General features: G+C 39.4%; 1 protein-coding gene across 1 annotated transcript in view; it reads left to right on the top strand.

The window, feature by feature from the left end:
• Window positions 1–12,402, top strand: part of USP53 (ubiquitin specific peptidase 53) — a 59,945-nt gene that overhangs the window by 299 nt on the left and 47,244 nt on the right. The window lies entirely within an intron of this gene.

Raw genomic sequence — 12,402 nt, forward strand, 5'->3', positions numbered from 1 at the left:
CCGGGGCCAGGCTGCGGCTCCCGGAGCTGCGGGGTGGGGCAGCGCGGCGGAAGGACAGGGCGGCGGCGGCAGGGATCAGCCCTGGCGCGGGGGGTCGGTCCGCCTGCCCCGGGGACTCGCCCTGTGGCTCTGCGCGCCCGCCCGCGGGGAGAGGGGACCTGCCGAGCGCAGCCGCCTGCCCCCGCTCTGCCCTGCGGTGGGGGCTGTGTCGGGGTGGGGGGACTTTACAGTGACATGGCCCTGGCTGTCTTGGCGCTCACCAGCCTCGCGGAGCCTGAGCGCACCTCCCCACCTGTTTCCTAACCCCCTTTGGCTTCAGGCTTCCTCCCACCCGTCCCCTTCTCCCACCGCGGCGCGATCAGTTGTTAAAATGTCTTTAAGTCGGTAGTGCCACCCTGGCTCTAAAGAGATGCGAACGTCTCGGGGTAACTATTTGCCTCTCTCCTCCGGGCGATGCTTCTGGTTATTCGTTGGTTTTCAAGTGGCCGTTTTGTTAAACGGCATATATGGCGGAAGGGGGGGGGGATAGTGTGGTTACATTGGTGGTGCAACGAGGGATTAAATGCTACTCTGCCCTCTAAATTGAGAACAGTGGTGTGTTTACATTAAAACGTATTTCAAAAAAGATATTAATACTTTACATGTTACTACAACTCCTATAAACAAACTTATTGATTTAGTCCCTTCCTAATCGACTGTAATATTAAATCAATGCAAGCTCATATTTATGTATAATGCAAAGGTTTTATTGAGGCATGTGACAGCTAGGTTAAACATTAAGTAGTATCTTATGGACCTGTTGTAAACATTCTTTGAAAACAGGAAATGCAAGTACAGGTATAATGGAGTGGATTTCCACTGCTTGAAATTTGATCACTTGTAGCATAATATACAGCTGCTAGATAGATAGCTTCTGAAACATTCTTCATATAAAATATCTATGTGTGAACTGCACGCTCAGGGCCTGAAATGTAGAAGTTATGTAAATTTATTCCTTAATTGGACATATTTAGTTTTCTGTGCACTTTCATTGTCTGACAAGCTTTTCAGACCTTTAAGAACAAACATGGAGAAATGTAGTTGTATTGTCCATTCTCTCTGTAAACCATCTTTTTCCTGGTGTGCTTCATAAAAGAAAACATGCAGCATCTGCTAAATATATTTACTTGCATCCTAATCAGATAAAGACTTACGCACTTACTTAACTTTGAAGTCAATGGGACCATTCAGAGTGCCAAAAATTAAGCATAAATCTTTTCCAGGATTAGGTCCCCAGAGGCTACTTTGGATTATGTATTGAAATTACTGTACATTTGTGAATCTAAACATGGTTGACTCATTTCTGTTTTACTATCCTATTCTTATGGAATGAAGGCATAATTTGAGGTATTAAAAGGGTGAGAGTTCATAATATATTTTGAAAAGTAAAGTTTTGCAGCTTGATTAACCAAAGTGGTGCTGTTTGTTACCAATAAAGTTTTTTATAACAAAAGTAAGCAATATTATTATTAAAGTCACAACATTTGTATCAACTATTTTTGTTTATAAATGTGTATTGTAGATAATAAAAGCCCTTCTAAGGATATACTTCACTGAATCAGAGTCATACACAGTTTTTCAACATGTTTGAAATATATTAACATTTTTAACAGAATTCTGTAGAAAGCCTCCTCAGAAGGGGGGTGGGTGTGTATGTATAGAAACACACACTGTGTGTGTTTCTGTGTGTGTGTGTGTGTGTATATATATATATATATTAGTCAGTATTAATAAATACAAAGACTGCATTAGTATTCATATAAAGCATCTCAAGCTTCACAAGAACTGATGATACCTGCTGCAGAAGAATCTTTTGCAATGTTACTTATGGAAATGATAAATTGTTTGTACTAATGTCTGATTGAGGAAAACGTAGTTCAACTAATCTTGCAAAAATCTTTTTCCCCTTAGAATCTCAAAATACATTACAAAGTACATATCACAGTGAAATATACAAATCTCTGTGGCTTGGAGAATGGTAGCTGAGCAACTAGTACATAATAGTATGGGGAGTGGAACTTTTAGCCTTAGACACTGAAGCCTGTTCTTACAGATATTTGTCAATGTGCCCTCTATTTTTTTTATGTATAATAAATGTATTAACTAATGATGCTTTAACAGAAATTGTTAAGGTATAGCTAAGTAGCACCTGCCTTCTAAAGGTTGTATGGCACCATGAGCAGATAACACATTTCTCAAGAGTCCTCCTACTAAACATGATTAAACAGCTTCGTTTGATTACTTTTATGTAAAAGTTGCTAAATATTTAATGTTTTAAAAATATCTCTTCAGAGAGGAAATGGATCATGCATCTGTGCATGTACAGTAGAGGTCAGTGGTTTCTATCCAAATATATTAGAGCAAACTTCATTTATAGATATGAGATCAATAATGTCACTTTAAATTAGATTGTGTTGATAGTGCAACATTGTTCCAATGAAGCCATCTCAGTCTAAGAATCTCTTGGTGTACTCATTTCAGGGTTATTTTATTACTTATAGTAGTGCCTAGAGGGTCCTAGATCGGGATTTCATTGAGCAAGGCATTGTACAAACATGTAATGAAAAGAAGATTCCCTGCTCCAAAGAATATGATGACAGACAACAGGTGGATATCACAAACAGCCAGGGGTACCACAAAATAACAGTGACACTATCCTGATTAGTGTAATAAGCAGCAAACTGGTTAGTAATGCCAAATGTTTGTAAGCATAAGTGAGTTTTAAGGAGGCTACGGCAGTGGCTTTGAGGATTACTACAGGGAACTGCCTGTGTATATGGGGTGGCATGGGAGAATGCAGAAGGTGCTTGTTGGAAAACTTCACTAAAGGAGAACAAAGGCTGGTATTGTGGAACAGAGGGCTGTTTTGGTGGCTCTGTACAATATAAATAATATGTACAGCAGGGAAAAACGATGTATGCTTTTACAGTGAAGACAAGTAGTTTGTACTTGATGTAGTAGAGATGGGGATTCAGTGGAAATACATGAAGTGTGTGTGTGGGGGGGGGGGTGCAGTTTTTTGCAGCTGTGTTTGAATGGATGGGGAGCAAGGTGGCATTTGTGAGGATCAAAAGGGGGATGTTATAGTACTGAAGCTGTAAAATGAGAATCTGGACCAGAGTTCTAGCTGTATGGACAGAGAGGAAAGGCTGCATCTTAAATATGTTGTGCAGGAAGAAGTGGCAAGACTTAGATAACCTTCCACATGTTGAGAAAATGGTCCGAGTCAAAGATGGATTCCCAAATTACAGACTTGAGGGATGATGATGGTGTAAGTGGGGAGTGCTTGTAGGGGGAAGATAAAGAGCTCCGTTTTGGTTGTGTTGAGTGTAATCTGATGGCCTGTGACATACCCTTGTGGATGCCCAGCCAATATTTTAGATAAGCTTGTGAATCATTTAGTGTAAAGATTATAGTTATAAAGGCATGTCTTCGAATGAGATCTGCAAAAGAGGTTGTGGTATGAAAAGAGGAAGGGGCCAAGAATTGAGCCTGTTAAACCTGCACTGAAAGCTGGAATGGGGATGAGAAGGATCCTGAAACCAAAATGCTGAATGATTAGAGAGGCAGGAAGATAGAATAAGAGCCCAGGCAGGAGAAAATTTCAAATGGGAGCATGATTAACTGTGTTGAATACACAAGGAAGGCAAAGAATACCAGTTCTGAGACTTGAACAGAAAGAGGTTGTTAAGAGACTTTGGTGAAAGCTGTTGTACTAAACTGTGTGCTGATACTTTTATTTAAGTGGAAATTTGTCTCTTTATGACAAAATCCAAAGATGACCTGTTACTTTGGGGAAATTTTGCTCAGCATTGCAATGATGGGTATTTCTAAAGTGGAGTCCTAATGAAATGTGTTAGGCTACTTTGTAAACCATATAACTTATTCTTCATTTCTGTTCAAAGTAAACAAATGGAAAATTGGTGTTACGTTATCAGTTTAGGGTAGAACATTGGAACTTCTATGGGAGAATAACTGTACTTTAAATAGATTAAATATGCTATTGATTTCCTATTTCAGTGGTAGTTTTGTTTTACATAGGCAGGGACTTGGGGAATGGAATTGGTATTCTAAGCCAATATTTTGCTCAAAAGCTTAAAAGTGTGTGATTTCCTATTCAAAGCTAACATAAGAGTGACAACTTTTGTAGGGTATGTCTACACAGCAGCTGGGAGATGGGATTCGCAACTCAGGTACGTATACATGCACTAACTGTTTGAGCTAGTGCTTAAGAATAGTTGTGTGGTGGCAGCAGCAAGGGCGGGAGCTTGGATTAGCCGCCAGTATACAATCAATCATCCCACCTGACCCCCAGGGTATACACTCAGGTGGCTAGCCAAGCTACCATCCATGCTGCCTCAGCCACACCATTATTCTTAAGTGCTAGTTTGAGCCGAGTTAGTAAGCGTATGTCTACTTGAGTTGGAAAACCCATCTCCCTGCTCTAGACATACCCTTAGGCCTGGGCTACAATGGGGGTGGGTTTTGAACTAAGATACGCAACTTCAGCTACACTATTGCTATGTGTGACCGTAGCACTACCACTAGGATGGTCCAGTGCTTGGAAAAGATTAGCTTGTGGATGAAGAATAGTTAATTGAAGCTGAACCCAAGCAACATACAGGGTATTCTCTAAAAGGTGATTAATGTTTAACTCAATTAATGCTTAACACAATATTAACAAGGGTGAAGGCTCTTGGGCCAGAATAGGGGAACAGGTTAAAGAATATGTAAATTAGATTAGATTGACCCTAGAGTATTTAAGGAACTAGACAAAGCAACCATTAGTGTTTATCTTCTAGAACTCGTGGAGGATAGGTGAGGTTCCAGAGGACTGGAGTGAGCAAAGAGCATAGCTCTTAGTCCTCTTCAAGAAGAGGACTAAAAAGGAACTGGGCAATTATAGACCAGTTAGACTAACTTTGATTCCCGGAGAAATACTGGAACAAAATTATAAAAGTTTGTTCAAACCTGGATGATAAGGTCATAAGTATTAGCCAGCATTGATTTGGTCGGGAACAAATCCTGCCAAAGCATCCTATAGTGCATTTGCAGGTGGGGGCGGAGCAGTAAACATGAGCTATCTGGTCTTTAGTAAAGCTTTTGACACAGTCCCATAAGCAGACTAGGGAAATACCTCATTTACACCATTACTGTAAAGTGGGTACACAACTGATTGAAAGACTATACACAAAGAGTAGTTATTAATATTTCTCTTTCAAACTCTGAGGGCATGTCAACTGAGGTCCCAGAGCGGCCTGCCTTGGGTCTGGTACTATTTGGGTGATGGAGTGGAGAGTATGCATATAAAATTTGCAGGGGACACCGATGTGGGAAGGGTTGAATGCTGTTTGGAGGACAGGATTAGAATTCAAAATGGTCTTGATGATAAATTGGAGAATTGGCCTGAAATAAATAAGATTAAATTCAGTAGACCAAGTGCAAAGTACTACACTTAAGAAGGAAAAATCAAACGCACAATTACAAAATGAGAAATACCTGGCTGGACAGTAGTACTGCTGAAAAAAATCAGGAGGTTGTAGTGGATCACAAATTGAATGTTCTGTTGTGCCGAGAAAAAAAGAGAGAAAGAAAGAGGACCAATGTTATTCTGTATTCACAAGAATGTTGCATGTAAAACACAAGGAGATACATTGCTGTTGTCTACTGAGCATTGCTGAGGCTTCAGATGGAGATGGTTTTTAAGAACAGGTTAAACTAATACCTGTCAGGAATGGTCTAGGTATACTTAACTCTGCCTGCTCAAGGGGAGATGGATTAGAACAGTAGTTCCCAACCAGGGATCTGGGGCCCCCTAGGGGGCCTCAAGGAAGTTTCAGGGAGGCCTCCAAGCAGGGCCAGCATTAGACTCGCTGGGGCCCAGGGCAGAAAGCTGAAGCCCCACCGCATGAGGCTGAAGCCCAGGTCCCTGAGTGCTACATTGCTGCTATTCTATTCTAATGGGATAAGAAAAGCATTCTGAAGAGTTTGCAGCTGCAATGCAGTCTCCATTGGTTGAAGGTACTTGCTCACAATTTGTCAAATTAGTTTGTAGTTCAGGAGTACTCCTGGATTCCTCACTGATGCAAAGCTGTCACCTAGCAACATCCTACCACCTTTGGTTGGCTAGAAGATTCCATCCCTTCCTGGAGAACGATGACCTGGCCTCAGTTGTTCATGCCTTCATCATCTTGACTGTAGTACAGCAATGTAGCATATCTTTGCATGGACCTTTCAGTGCTTAGGAAACTCAGCTGGTATAGAATGCTGCAGCATTGTCTCCTCAGTATTACTGGCTTACTGCAAACACATCAGTCCAGTTCTCCAATCCAAACACTGGCTTACTGTAGAATATCAGGTCAAGTGCAAGGTTTTGGTCCTTTTTCTTTAAGGTGCTCAGTTACATGGGCTCAGGGTATCTGAAAGACTGCCAAAAGCTCTGGAATGAAGACTATGGTTGACAACTTTGCTCCTCTGGCATAGTGCAACTTTCTACAGTAAGAGTGAACTCATCTCTGCAGGAGACAGAGCTTTCTCAGAGGCTGGCCAATGACTCTGGAATCAATGCCCGCAGGAATTAAGAACCATCACAGACTACACCACCTTCGGAAGTGCAAGGCTCTTTTCCTTGACCTTGCCTTCTCTAACAAGCATAGTAACATGTCTTTCTCTCTCTTTCTCTCTGTCTCTCTATATAAATAAAATCCCCCCACCCCCTACTTCACTGTGTGTATGCTGTGGAAAGGATGAGAGAACACATGTGACAGATGGTAGTCATGTTGCTTAATGTCTTCCTCACAATAGTGGTTGCACACAGTATAAGATTTATAGATTCTAAGAGCAGAAAGAACTGCTGTGATCATCTAGTCTGACCCCCTGTATAACAGAAGTCATAGAGCTTCCCCAAAATAATTCCTAAAGGGTATCTTTCAGGAAAACATATAATCTTGATTTAAAAATTCAGTGATGGAGAATTCACCATGTCCCTAGGTAGATTGTTCCAGCAACTAATTACCTTCTCTGTCAAAAGTGTATACCATATTTCCAGTCTGAATTTGTCTGACTTTAACTTCCAGTTGTTGGAGTGTGGTGTTCAGTCTAGCAGAGACAGGAAGAGCACATTATTAAATATCTGTTCTCGTATAGATTCTTAGACTATCATCAAGTCACCCTTAACCTCTTGGATACCCAAAGAGCACAGTCTGTTCAGCTTATGTGTACATTGCAATAAAACGTGTAGCTGACCCATGTCCGCTGACTTAGACATGTGGGGCTATAAAATTGCAGTGTAGATGTCTGGGCTCTAGCCCACACCTCAATCATAGAATCATAGAATATCAGGGTTGGAAGGGACCCCAGAAGGTCATCTAGTCCAACCCCCTGCTCAAAGCTCAAATGTCTAAACTGAAATGTTATAGCCCCGCAAGTCTGAGTCAGATGACATGACCAACCACAGGTGTTTCATTGCAGAGTAGACATATCCTTTGAGGCATGTTTTCTGAACCTCATCAACATCCTTCTTGAATTGGAACATGGTATTCTAGCAGTGGGCACACCAGTGCCAAATACAGAGGTAAATCTCTCTACTCCAATTCGAGATTCCCCTGTTTATGTATACTAGGATCACATTAGCTGTTTTGTCCACAGAATAACATTGGAAGCTCATGTTCAGATGATTATCCACCATGACCCCCAAATTTTTGTCAGTCACTGCTTTCTGGGATAGAGCCTCCCATACTATAAGTTATGGCCTACATTCTTTGTTCGTAGCTGTATCCATTTAGCCATATTAAAATGCATATTGTTTGCTTCTGACAAGTTTACCAAGTGATGTCACTGATTCAGAACGATCTGCTTGTTCCCTCTCTTATTTACCGTTCCCTTAATGGTTATCATATGCAGACCTTATTAGTGATGATTTTGTTTTCTTCTAGGTCATTGATAAAAATGTGAAACAGCATAGGGCCAAGAACGGATCCATGTGGGACCCCATTGGAAACGCACCTATTCAATGACTGTTCCTATTTAGTTACATTTTGAGGCCTATCTGATAGCCAGTTTTTAATCTATTAGTGTGTGCCATGTTAATTTTATGTTCTAGTTTTTGAATCAAAATGTTGTGTAGTACCAAGTCGAATGCCTTACAGAAGTCTGTGAGTTAATACTGTTACCTTTATCAACCAAATTTGTAATCTCATCAACAGACAATATCGAGTTAGTTTGACATCTGTTTTCCTAAACCCCATGTTGATTGCCATTAATTATTTGCCCCTTCTTTAATTCTTTATTAATAGAGTCCATATCAGCTGCTCCGTTAACTCGCTCAATCAATGGTCAAGCTGGTATGGTCGTCCTTTTTTATTCTTTTAAAAAATTGGCATAACAATAGCTTTCTTCCCATCTTGGAATTTTACCAGGGCTCCAAGAGTTATTGAAAATCAACATTGATAGTCCAGGGAGCGTCTGAGCCAGCTCTTCAAAAACTCTTGGATGCAAGTTTTTTGGACCTGCTGATTTAAAAATGTCTGACTTTAGTGGTTTCTGTTCTGTTTAACATATTCTTTGCATTCCACTGGTATCTCTGGATTATCACCATATGATACTGTCATCTGTCTTCCCTCAAATACAGAATGAAAATATTTTATTGAATACTTCTGTATTTTTATTTTATTTATTATTAATTGTACCATTTTCCATCTAGTAATGAACAATTATCGTTGTCCGAATCTTTTTTGTTCCTAATATATTTTTAAAATTGCTTTTTAGTGTCCTTTATCTCTGCTAGCCATAGATTTTTCTGTCCCTTTGCTTCGCTTACCAGTTTTCTTCAGTTCCTAACTTCTGATTTATATTCACTAATATAAATTTCCCCTTTCTTCCATTTGTTATACTTGTTTGTTTTTTTACAGCTGCTTTTACTTCCCTCTAAACCAAGTCCTGTGTAACCAGAATTTATATAATATAGAATAATAACAATGGGGTGTTATTGTGGACACGAAAGAGGTGACTCTAGCCGCTCCACACCACTGATGACTGGTGTCATTGGTCAGATTGTTAAGTGGTAATAGAACTAAGGCTTCCTTCTCAGGGCATTCAAGTTCTTCCTGTCACTTGTGTTGAGCTGGTTCTCGGTGACTCTAGCATGCTGGCGAAGGTGGGAGAGGTAGGGTAATAGATTCAAAATTCTACTAGACCTCTATCTAGCTGGTGAGGGGCTTGTATGCTCAATTGGAGGGAGGTGCAGCTCCAAGTGAACAGACTTTTTTGCCTGGGGAAGAATTGTGGGAGCATCTTTTAAGGTGCATGATCATGAGGATTGCACAGTCAGTCAAGTCTTATGGCATTCTGTTCTTGGACCTCTAAAATGTTTGATATGCAGTTAAATATCAACTTGTTTGGCTTCTTTCTTAGGTTGACACAAACAATTTAAAGAATTAATATAACAGATGCCAATTTGCTCATTTGTATTCGGAGAAACAGTAATTTGAGCATATTGTTATATAAAAGTGGTGGTTTAAGAGACAGTTCTCCAGATTTATCATTGCAGTGTTAGTTACAGGTTTATAGATTTTATGTGACCTAGGAATCTTATTTAGATTCCCTCTTGGAGGTAGTAGTACTAGTAATTTAGATGTGAACATAGTATCACTATGTCTTATGGGTGAATCCCTGACTTTGCAGAAAAAACTTACTGAAACAGGACAGTAAATTTACTTTGGAATTTCATTAGAGCATTGTGAAACGTAACATGCATCTCATTGATGTGATTATTTTGGTCAAATTCATTTTATTTCTGTGGAGTCTTAGATAAGAGTGAGAATTGTGAATTGCCATGACAGTGAGTGTAGAATTTGTTTTGATGCAGCTCTTGCAGTGAGTCTTTGTAGTTGTTGGATCAAATTTAGGGAAAAGGAATACATACATCATGGAAGATTTTTGTTTCTAGGCTATCTGTAAAACGCTATACACAAATCTATAAGGTTTTCGGAATTAAACACTCCTTTATTTTGAAAATTCTTTGGCATAACTTTGTTGTAGAAACAATGTATGTACTTGTTTCGTTCCAGTCCAATCACAAGCTAGGTATATTTTTCTAGTATGCACACACAAATCTTATACCCAGAAATATACAAAGACTTTTGATAGTTGTGAGGGGGAAAAGGAAGAATGTTTAGATTTACACTAACTGAAAAGACTGTAGTTTTTTATTTCAGCTTTTCCTTCAATAAGGGTAGTTCTGGATTCTGATCTGAATTCCCTGGCACTGTTGCATCAGCTCTCTACCATACAGAGGCAGGAGTGCTATGGGAATAGTGTGTCAGTCTCTCTCTCTCTCTGGGCTGAGGTATTGGTGCACCACGGGTCTTCTGTAGCACTGCTGCTTCAGTGTGCTAGGAAAGCCCTTGAAGTGCTGATTCCTTGAGTAGTGACATTGGCCTCTGCAGCACTGCTCTCCTTACATCCTCTCTGAACTCCTCCTTAGTGCAGTGTTCCATTATTATCTATTTATGTTTCACAGTAAAGCTTCCAACTGTAACAACAATACTTTGCATATCTGTTGTCACTTCTGCTTGCCTTGACTTCAGAAGTCCTTTTTCATGTTGATCAGTACTATGCAGTTACCTTCATCTCTGTCTTCCTTTGCTTAAATTGCATTTGCTCCTTTTTGGAAGAATGGCAGTTACGTAACGAAGGACACTTTCACTATAAGACTCTCCCCTTAGAATTTTCTCACGTTCAGGTGTTTTGTTTTAATAATTTTAAGGTTCTATAAGATGTTTTCTTAAACTGGTTTGCATTCACAATTTTTATTAAATTGTAGCTTTTTTTTCTTCTGGGTATATTTAAATAATCTTAAGGAAAATGAAATCATCACATTTTGGTAATAACCTATTACCATGGACTTTGAGGTCATTTTTAAATAGAGATTTAAATTTTATATTGAAATCTCTTAAATTCTTTGCTCAATGCAGTTGTAGATCATGCTTCTTGTTTCCTACATTTTTAAGATACAGTAAAATCAGTAAACCAAAATCATGGGGTTATGCACTAGTCAACACAGACTTTTGGTGAAGTTCCAGTTATTGATTCTTACTAACACAGAGTTCCAATATGCCCTTTAAAGATGAGGCATCCAGATGGGAGGAAATCTAGGAATAAAAAGGGAGATAATTTTAGGGGTGCAAAGTTTTTTCTCATTAGGGATGTTTTTGAAAGGCAAATATTTTTGGTTCCATATGCAGTCTCGTTTTCTTTACAGTTTAAAAGATGTTGAATTGTTTAGCCATAAAAATGTTTGTTGGGACTACATAGTTGGATGAAACAATTATCTGTTCTTTACAGCATTCTAAACAAAAATTGTAATCCTTAATTGGCACTTAAATGACGTTTAAGGTTGCCACAGTATGGGGGAAAAGATGATTATAGGGATGAAGTTGCGCTTTCAAAACCGTTAGTATATTATTTTTAGTAGCTTATTCATGTGCACTTTAAGATCTGGGGTGAAATTCTGGCTTCCTGGCCTCACTGCCATCAAGAACTTTTATCCCTGGTTCCTTTTCTCTTTTCTATACACATGACTTTTAATTCTTCTTGCCTAGCAGCTAATCCTTGGGTTTGTTTTGGGCTATTCTCTGAAATAAGTAAGTTATAGTATGCCAGTGACTTTTGTGATGCAGACCTAAATGGATAATCCAGTATTTTGAGTTTAAAATGTTGGCTCTGAATATGTAACGATGATAACCTTCTTGCTGTCATATAATGCATATACAAGAGTAACAACTTCGTGGCTGTACGTTGAGAAGCCAGAACTGATGCAAAGATTCACGAGGTGTGACAACAGAGTACTCAGGTGGCCAGTTCAATTGATACTGGTACAAAATGTAGGAGAATTCAGCTAACCCAATTGCCATATTATTAAAGAAATGTTTTTCAAAACATTCATAGACAATTCTATGAAATAATGAGAATACAGTATAACCTGGTATCAAGTAAATCCATCCCTATCATCTGTTTTGATTTTTTTTAAAAAAAAACAAATATTTATCAGTAGATATTTCACACAAAGAAACATTAGGATTATCAAATCAAAACGTTTACTGAGTAGTGATGTCAGGGTTCCCTCCCCACTCTGAACTCTAGGGTACAGATGTGGGGACCCGCATGAAAGACCCCCTCAGCTTATTTCTATCAGCTTAGGTTAAAAACTTCCCCCAAGGCACAAATTCTTCCTTGTCCTTGGACGGTATCACTGCCACCACAAAGATTTAGGAAAAGGACCACTTGGAGTTCCTGTTTCCCAAAAATATCCCCCCAAACTCCTTCACTCCCTTTCCTGGGGAGGCTTGAGAGTAAACAAGGTGA

Source organism: Caretta caretta, chromosome 4, assembly GCF_965140235.1.
Source record: "Caretta caretta isolate rCarCar2 chromosome 4, rCarCar1.hap1, whole genome shotgun sequence".
Classification (NCBI taxonomy): domain Eukaryota; kingdom Metazoa; phylum Chordata; order Testudines; family Cheloniidae; genus Caretta; species Caretta caretta.